Source organism: Portunus trituberculatus, chromosome 42 (genome assembly GCF_017591435.1).
Source record: "Portunus trituberculatus isolate SZX2019 chromosome 42, ASM1759143v1, whole genome shotgun sequence".
NCBI lineage: Eukaryota > Metazoa > Arthropoda > Malacostraca > Decapoda > Portunidae > Portunus > Portunus trituberculatus.
The window spans coordinates 22,967,215-22,977,755 of record NC_059296.1 but is presented as its reverse complement, the minus strand read 5'-3'; positions in this window follow the sequence as shown (position 1 = coordinate 22,977,755).

Below are 10,541 nucleotides of genomic sequence, written 5' to 3'. Positions count from 1 at the left end.
CATCATTATTATTTTAGTGTATTCTTATAATAATAATAATAATAATAATAATAATAATAATAATAATAATAATATTATTATTATTATTATTATTATTACTATTATCATCATCATCATTACTATTATTTTTTGTTTTATATTTTCAGATAGCTGGTGATGATCTATGGCCCTGCCACAACAGTACAGACACAATATCACTGATGCTATAGTCGGATTCAAATATGAAGGCCGCTGATGGGGGGGGAGACCTAAAGGGGATTCCCCGGTTGCGGCGGCGCCAAGCATCGTAGCACATGTTTCGATCTCATTATTATCTTACATCTTAATGAACCGTCATAAAAGTGTATTCCTCTAAATTTCTAATAAGGATGTATAGAGAGCTTTGAATATTGTTTTAGTGTAATGAAGACAATAATTTTGTATAGATACCACAAAATGTAGCACCACTGCTCTCCAGCGGTGCTACTTTTCAAGGTTCGACATGGGTGAGGTCAACCTCCCTGAGCGCTGATAATCCCTAGGTCAAATCGAGTCACTCCTCCCCTCCCTGTCGCTCAGGATGGAAGGAGAATATCTCGTCCGCGCTACTCGCCATCGCAACCTTCATAGTCAAGAGAAATTAATTATTTACAGCGTCAACAAGTTCTGCTTAGAGGATTCTTTTATTATCAATGTGGAAGACACTTCTGACGGAGAACTGTCTGATTAAATAGCTGAGAGAGGATTATGCCTACAGGGTAAAACCTCTATAATAAAAAAAACGAACCTTAACTCTTACCTCATGGGTGATGTGTAAAAAGAGTAAAATAAAACAACAAAAAAGATGCAACGCTACTTGTCTATTTAAGAGAGAGAGAGAGTGTGTGTGTGTGTGTGCCGCGTCACAGGAGAACCAATACGTAAACTGTTGATAAACTCACGCAAGCAGGATTACACACTCACACACACACACAAACGTGCATGAGAGAACTATATAGTAATAAGAAACAGGAGGAAGTAGTAACAAGCCACAGAGAGAGAGAGAGAGAGACCGGGAGAGATGGGCGTTTCTCCACACTTCAGTGTTAATCCTATAATTGGGGCTGCGACGTTTGGCGACGCCGTCTCTCCCCTCAGCGGCCTTCATATTTGTGTCGAACTATAGTTGAACCACTACGAGGACTGGACGATGATAGCAACGCACAGGAATACCATATTTGTTTGTTTCTCTGATTATAATTATAATTAATGGAAAACTCAAGGTTTTTTCAATATTCCCCATTCTGAACCACTTTTTTATAAGGTTTCTACTCACACAATTATTTTCACTTGTGAAAGTTCTCCCAAGTGTTTTGTACCATAAGGATGACATAATCGAAAAAAAAAAAGATTCACAAGGTTTTCTTTTATGGCAATGAAAAAATAACGAGATGATGCAGCCAATACTCTGCCAAGGAATTTATATATAATAATTGTTAAGTGAGATACAATAGCCCTTCTATAGAGGTGTCATATGGCAACTCAGGCAAGGAGCAGTGGATGGTTGGGTGTGGTCGGTGTGAACTCCCCAGTGGTGCCACATCTCTGCTGTCCTGCCTTTTTCTCCAAATCCATTCTATCCTGACCCTCTGTCACTTTCTTTCTCTACCTCATGCTCATCATACAGTATTTTGCTGAGAGAGAGAGAGAGAGAGAGAGAGAGAGAGAGAGAGAGAGAGAGAGAGAGAGAGAGATTAGTTCCCGCAGCCCAGCTGCGTTGAGGCTGTGTAGTAAATTTACGTAGCTCTCGTCGAGTTTCTCATTACAGACAAGGCTTGCGAGAGAGAGAGAGAGAGAGAGAGAGAGAGAGAGAGAGAGAGAGAGAGAGAAAAGCGGAAAGTATCGTACGCTTGGCAGCGTTGTCCATCCTTTGAGAGTCGGGACAGCCAAGACCGGGAAACTGATCCAGCAGGAATCACTAAAATTCTTATAATTGAGTGTCGTACTAAAGAGATTGAGTCTGTCCTTGATTAAATATTAAGAGATGCTGCATGTTAATAGGCTGTCTTTATCCTAAGGTTTCTGGGGCCATTTTAAAACTAAAAAGTCATGAATTATTTCCTGTTTTACACACTGGCATTCACGATTAAATAACTCTTTAATTATTCAACGTAGCGAAATAAGACCAATATCATGCAAAAACCAAGTAAAGGTAGCCTTTAAGGAGAATATAACACCTATCCGTATATTCTTAGTCTAGCGTGTACTAACGAAGAAAAGTAAAGCGATGGTGAACTGCCTACGAAAACTAAGCAACTTTATACGCGATTATCTCAGTTGTTTACTTTTGGCGCTTGTCCCCTCGTCGCAGGCAGTGACGCATATAATCATTTACATTCTCATCAGTGTGAAGAAATATAACTAACTGTCTATGCTGACACCATGGATACAATCTGAGAGAAACGTGAAACAAGCAATGATAACATTTTGCTGCTCTCTCTCTCTCTCTCTCTCTCTCTCTCTCCGTGTCATGCCATACAGTCATCGCTCTGCTTACACTAATCCCTTATTTAAAGACCTTAAATTACTAAAACTACATAACAACATAGCTCTGGACACTAATATCATTATTAACAAGGCATTATATTCACGGTAAAAAAAAAACCAACCGTAATACCCCCGGACCATATGATCTAAAACTTCCGCTATTTAGAACAACTTACACCTAAAACTATGTCACAGCTAGAGGAGCCAAACAATGGAAACAGTTGCTGGAAAACATTAAAACATCAAAGTACCTTCTATCCTAGAAAATAAATTAAAACAATTATTTCTTAAATATTATTGTAATATTTAATTTATTATTATATATCATTTAAAATAACATTACTGTTATTCATATAGTAATAATAATAATAATAATAATAATAATAATAATAATAATAATAATAATAATAATAATAATTATTATTATTATTATTATTATGTTATTATTATTATTATGATGATAATGATGTTTGTTATTATTCTTACCTCATGGGTGATGTGGAAAAGAGTAAAATAAAACAACAAAAAAGATGCAACGCTACTTGTCTATTTAAGAGAGAGAGTGTGTGTGTGTGTGTGCCGCGTCACAGGAGAACCAATACGTAAACTGTTGAAAAACTCACGCAAGCAGGATTACACACTCACACACACACACAAACGTGCATGAGAGTATTATATAGTAATAAGAAACAGGAGGAAGTAGTAACAAGCAGAGAGAGAGAGAGAGAGAGAGAGAGAGAGAGAGAGAGACCGGGAGAGATGGGCGTTTCTCCACACTTCAGTGTTAATCCTATAAATGGGGCTGCGACGTTTGGCGACGCCGTCTCTCCCCTCAGCGGCCTTCATATTTGTGTCGAACTATAGTTGAACCACTACGAGGACTGGACGATGATAGCAACGCACAGAAATACCATATTTGTTTGTTTCTCTGATTATAATTATAATTAATGGAAAACTCAAGGTTTTTTCAATATTCCCCATTCTGAACCACTTTTTTATAAGGTTTCTACTCACACAATTATTTTCACTTGTGAAAGTTCTCCCAAGTGTTTTGTACCATAAGGATGACATAATCGAAAAAAAAAAAGATTCACAAGGTTTTCTTTTATGGCAATGAAAAAAAATAACGAGATGATGCAGCCAATACTCTGCCAAGGAATTTATATATAATAATTGTTAAGTGAGATACAATAGCCCTTCTATAGAGGTGTCATATGGCAACTCAGGCAAGGAGCGGTGGATGGTTGGGTGTGGTCGGTGTGAACTCCCCCAGTGGTGCCACATCTCTGCTGTCCTGCCTTTTTCTCCAAATCCATTCTATCCTGACCCTCTGTCACTTTCTTTCTCTACCTCATGCTCATCATTCAGTATTTTGCTGAGAGAGAGAGAGAGAGAGAGAGAGATTAGTTCCCGCAGCCCAGCTGCGTTGAGGCTGTGTAGTAAATTTACGTAGCTCTCGTCGAGTTTCTCATTACAGACAAGGCTTGCGAGAGATAGAGAGAGAGAGAGAGAGAGAGAGAGAGAGAGAGAGAGAGGAAGCGGAGTATTGTACGCTTGGCAGATTTGTCCATCCTTTGAGAGTCGGGACAGCCAAGACCGGGAAACTGATCCAGCAGGAATCACTAAAATTCTTATAATTGAGTGTCGTACTAAAGAGATTGAGTCTGTCCTTGATTAAATATTAAGAGATGCTGCATGTTAATAGGCTGTCTTTATCCTAAGGTTTCTGGGGCCATTTTAAAACTAAAAAGTCATGAATTATTTCCTGTTTTACACACTGGCATTCACGATTAAATAACTCTTTAATTATTCAACGTAGCGAAATAAGACCAATATCATGCAAAAACCAAGTAAAGGTAGCCTTTAAGGAGAATATAACACCTATCCGTATATTCTTAGTCTAGCGTGTACTAACGAAGAAAAGTAAAGCGATGGTGAACTGCCTACGAAAAACTAAGCTTAACTTTATACGCGATTATCTCAGTTGTTTACTTTTGGCGCTTGTCCCCTCGTCGCAGGCAGTGACGCATATAATCATTTACATTCTCATCAGTGTGAAGAAATATAACTAACTGTCTATGCTGACACCATGGATATAATCTGAGAGAAACGTGAAACAAGCAATGATAACATTTGCTGCCTTTCTCTCTCTCTCTCTCTCTCTCTCTCTCTCTCTCTCTCTCCGTGTCATGCCATACAGTCATCGCTCTGCTTACACTAATCCCTTATTTAAAGACCTTAAATTACTAAAACTACATAACAACATAGCTCTGGACACTAATATCATTATTAACAAGGCATTATATTCACGGTAAAAAAAAAACAACCGTAATACCCCCGGACCATATGATCTAAAACTTCCGCTATTTAGAACAACTTACACCTAAAACTATGTCACAGCTAGAGGAGCCAAACAATGGAAACAGTTGCTGGAAAACATTAAAACATCAAAGTACCTTCTATCCTAGAAAATAAATTAAAACAATTATTTCTTAAATATTATTGTAATATTTAATTTATTATTATATATCATTTAAATTAACATTACTGTTATTCATATAGTAATAATAATAATAATAATAATAATAATAACAATAATAATAATAATAATAATAATAATTATTATTATTATTATTATTATTATTATTATTATTATTATGATGATAATGATGTTTGTTATTATTCTTACCTCATGGGTGATGTGGAAAAGAGTAAAATAAAACAACAAAAAAGATGCAACGCTACTTGTCTATTTAAGAGAGAGAGAGAGAGTGTGTGTGTGTGCGTGTGCCGCGTCACAGGAGAACCAATACGTAAACTGTTGAAAAACTCACGCAAGCAGGATTACACACTCACACACACACACAAACGTGCATGAGAGTATTATATAGTAATAAGAAACAGGAGGAAGTAGTAACAAGCCACAGAGAGAGAGAGAGAGAGAGAGAGAGACCGGGAGAGATGGGCGTTTCTCCACACTTCAGTGTTAATCCTATAAATGGGGTGCGACGTTTGGCGACGCCGTCTCTCCCCTCAGCGGCCTTCATATTTGTGTCGAACTATAGTTGAACCACTACGAGGACTGGACGATGATAGCAACGCACAGGAATACCATATTTGTTTGTTTCTCTGATTATAATTATAATTAATGGAAAACTCAAGGTTTTTCAATATTCCCCATTCTGAACCACTTTTTTATAAGGTTTCTACTCACACAATTATTTTCACTTGTGAAAGTTCTCCCAAGTGTTTTGTACCATAAGGATGACATAATCGAAAAAAAAAAAAAGATTCACAAGGTTTTCTTTTATGGCAATGAAAAAATAACGAGATGATGCAGCCAATACTCTGCCAAGGAATTTATATATAATAATTGTTAAGTGAGATACAATAGCCCTTCTATAGAGGTGTCATATGGCAACTCAGGCAAGGAGCAGTGGATGGTTGGGTGTGGTCGGTGTGAACTCCCCAGTGGTGCCACATCTCTGCTGTCCTGCCTTTTTCTCCAAATCCATTCTATCCTGACCCTCTGTCACTTTCTTTCTCTACCTCATGCTCATCATTCAGTATTTTGCTGAGAGAGAGAGAGAGAGAGAGAGAGATTAGTTCCGCAGCCCAGCTGCGTTGAGGCTAATAGTAAATTTACGTAGCTCTCGTCGAGTTTCTCATTACAGACAAGGCTTGCGAGAGAGATAGATAGAGAGAGAGAGAGAGAGAGAGAGAGAGAGAGAGAGAGAGAGAGAGAAAAGCGGAAAGTATTGTACGCTTGGCAGCTTTGTCCATCCTTTGAGAGTCGGGACAGCCAAGACCGGGAAACTGATCCAGCAGGAATCACTAAAATTCTTATAATTGAGTGTCGTACTAAAGAGATTGAGTCTGTCCTTGATTAAATATTAAGAGATGCTGCATGTTAATAGGCTGTCTTTATCCTAAGGTTTCTGGGGCCATTTTAAAACTAAAAAGTCATGAATTATTTCCTGTTTTACACACTGGCATTCACGATTAAATAACTCTTTAATTATTCAACGTAGCGAAATAAGACCAATATCATGCAAAAACCAAGTAAAGGTAGCCTTTAAGGAGAATATAACACCTATCCGTATATTCTTAGTCTAGCGTGTACTAACGAAGAAAAGTAAAGCGATGGTGAACTGCCTACGAAAAACTAAGCTTAACTTTATACGCGATTATCTCAGTTGTTTACTTTTGGCGCTTGTCCCCTTGTCGCAGGCAGTGACGCATATAATCATTTACATTCTCATCAGTGTGAAGAAATATAACTAACTGTCTATGCTGACACCATGGATACAATCTGAGAGAAACGTGAAACAAGCAATGATAACATTTGCTGCCTTTCTCTCTCTCTCTCTCTCTCTCTCTCTCTCTCTCTCTCTCTCTCTCTCCTTCGTGTCATGCCATACAGTCATCGCTCTGCTTACACTAATCCCTTATTTAAAGACCTTAAATTACTAAAACTACATAACAACATAGCTCTGGACACTAATATCATTATTAACAAGGCATTATATTCACGGTAAAAAAAACCCAACCGTAATACCCCCGGACCATATGATCTAAAACTTCCGCTATTTAGAACAACACACCTAAAACTATGTCACAGCTAGAGGAGCCAAACAATGGAAACAGTTGCTGGAAAACATTAAAACATCAAAGTACCTTCTATCCTAGAAAATAAATTAAAACAATTATTTCTTAAATATTATTGTAATATTTAATTTATTATTATATATCATTTAAATTAACATTACTGTTATTCATATAGTAATAATAATAATAATAATAATAATAATAATAATAATAATAATAATAATAATAATAATAATAATTATTATTATTATTATTATTATTATTATTATTATTATTGATGATAATGATGTTTGTTATTATTCTTACCTCATGGGTGATGTGGAAAAGAGTAAAATAAAACAACAAAAAAGATGCAACGCTACTTGTCTATTTAAGAGAGAGAGAGAGTGTGTGTGTGTGTGTGCCGCGTCACAGGAGAACCAATACGTAAACTGTTGAAAAACTCACGCAAGCAGGATTACACACTCACACACACACACAAACGTGCATGAGAGAACTATATAGTAATAAGAAACAGGAGGAAGTAGTAACAAGCCACAGAGAGAGAGAGAGAGAGAGAGAGAGACCGGGAGAGATGGGCGTTTCTCCACACTTCAGTGTTAATCCTATAAATGGGGCTGCGACGTTTGGCGACGCCGTCTCTCCCTCAGCGGCCTTCATATTTGTGTCGAACTATAGTTGAACCACTACGAGGACTGGACGATGATAGCAACGCACAGGAATACCATATTTGTTTGTTTCTCTGATTATAATTATAATTAATGGAAAACTCAAGGTTTTTTCAATATTCCCCATTCTGAACCACTTTTTTATAAGGTTTCTACTCACACAATTATTTTCACTTGTGAAAGTTCTCCCAAGTGTTTTCTACCATAAGGATGACATAATCGAAAAAAAAAAAAGATTCACAAGGTTTTCTTTTATGGCAATGAAAAAAATAACGAGATGATGCAGCCAATACTCTGCCAAGGAATTTATATATAATAATTGTTAAGTGAGATACAATAGCCCTTCTATAGAGGTGTCATATGGCAACTCAGGCAAGGAGCGGTGGATGGTTGGGTGTGGTCGGTGTGAACTCCCCCAGTGGTGCCACATCTCTGCTGTCCTGCCTTTTTTCTCCAAATCCATTCTATCCTGACCCTCTGTCACTTTCTTTCTCTACCTCATGCTCATCATTCAGTATTTTGCTGAGAGAGAGAGAGAGAGAGAGAGAGAGAGAGAGAGAGAGAGAGAGAGAGAGAGAGAGAGAGATTAGTTCCCGCAGCCCAGCTGCGTTGAGGCTGTGTAGTAAATTTACGTAGCTCTCGTCGAGTTTCTCATTACAGACAAGGCTTGCGAGAGATAGATAGAGAGAGAGAGAGAGAGAGAGAGAGAGAGAGAAAAGCGGAAAGTATTGTACGCTTGGCAGATTTGTCCATCCTTTGAGAGTCGGGACAGCCAAGACCGGGAAACTGATCCAGCAGGAATCACTAAAATTCTTATAATTGAGTGTCGTACTAAAGAGATTGAGTCTGTCCTTGATTAAATATTAAGAGATGCTGCATGTTAATAGGCTGTCTTTATCCTAAGGTTTCTGGGGCCATTTTAAAACTAAAAAGTCATGAATTATTTCCTGTTTTACACACTGGCATTCACGATTAAATAACTCTTTAATTATTCAACGTAGCGAAATAAGACCAATATCATGCAAAAACCAAGTAAAGGTAGCCTTTAAGGAGAATATAACACCTATCCGTATATTCTTAGTCTAGCGTGTACTAACGAAGAAAAGTAAAGCGATGGTGAACTGCCTACGAAAAACTAAGCTTAACTTTATACGCGATTATCTCAGTTGTTTACTTTTGGCACTTGTCCCCTCGTCGCAGGCAGTGACGCATATAATCATTTACATTCTCATCAGTGTGAAGAAATATAACTAACTGTCTATGCTGACACCATGGATACAATCTGAGAGAAACGTGAAACAAGCAATGATAACATTTGCTGCCTTTCTCTCTCTCTCTCTCTCTCTCTCTCTCTCTCTCTCCTTCGTGTCATGCCATACAGTCATCGCTCTGCTTACACTAATCCCTTATTTAAAGACCTTAAATTACTAAAACTACATAACAACATAGCTCTGGACACTAATATCATTATTAACAAGGCATTATATTCACGGTAAAAAAACCAACCGTAATACCCCCGGACCATATGATCTAAAACTTCCGCTATTTAGAACAACTTACACCTAAAACTATGTCACAGCTAGAGGAGCCAAACAATGGAAACAGTTGCTGGAAAACATTAAAACATCAAAGTACCTTCTATCCTAGAAAATAAATTAAAACAATTATTTCTTAAATATTATTGTAATATTTAATTTATTATTATATATCATTTAAATTAACATTACTGTTATTCATATAGTAATAATAATAATAATAATAATAATAATAATAATAATAATAATAATAATAATAATAATAATAATAATTATTATTATTATTATTATCATTATTGTTATTATTATTATTATGATGATAATGATGTTTGTTATTATTCTTACCTCATGGGTGATGTGGAAAAGAGTAAAATAAAACAACAAAAAAGATGCAACGCTACTTGTCTATTTAAGAGAGAGAGAGAGAGTGTGTGTGTGTGTGTGCCGCGTCACAGGAGAACCAATACGTAAACTGTTGAAAAACTCACGCAAGCAGGATTACACACTCACACACACACACAAACGTGCATGAGAGTATTATATAGTAATAAGAAACAGGAGGAAGTAGTAACAAGCCACAGAGAGAGAGAGAGAGAGAGAGAGAGACCGGGAGAGATGGGCGTTTCTCCACACTTCAGTGTTAATCCTATAAATGGGGCTGCGACGTTTGGCGACGCCGTCTCTCCCCTCAGCGGCCTTCATATTTGTGTCGAACTATAGTTGAACCACTACGAGGACTGGACGATGATAGCAACGCACAGGAATACCATATTTGTTTGTTTCTCTGATTATAATTATAATTAATGGAAAACTCAAGGTTTTTTCAATATTCCCCATTCTGAACCACTTTTTTATAAGGTTTCTACTCACACAATTATTTTCACTTGTGAAAGTTCTCCCAAGTGTTTTCTACCATAAGGATGACATAATCGAAAAAAAAAAAGATTCACAAGGTTTTCTTTTATGGCAATGAAAAAATAACGAGATGATGCAGCCAATACTCTGCCAAGGAATTTATATATAATAATTGTTAAGTGAGATACAATAGCCCTTCTATAGAGGTGTCATATGGCAACTCAGGCAAGGAGCGGTGGATGGTTGGGTGTGGTCGGTGTGAACTCCCCCAGTGGTGCCACATCTCTGCTGTCCTGCCTTTTTCTCCAAATCCATTCTATCCTGACCCTCTGTCACTTTCTTTCTCTACCTCATGCTCATCATTCAGTAT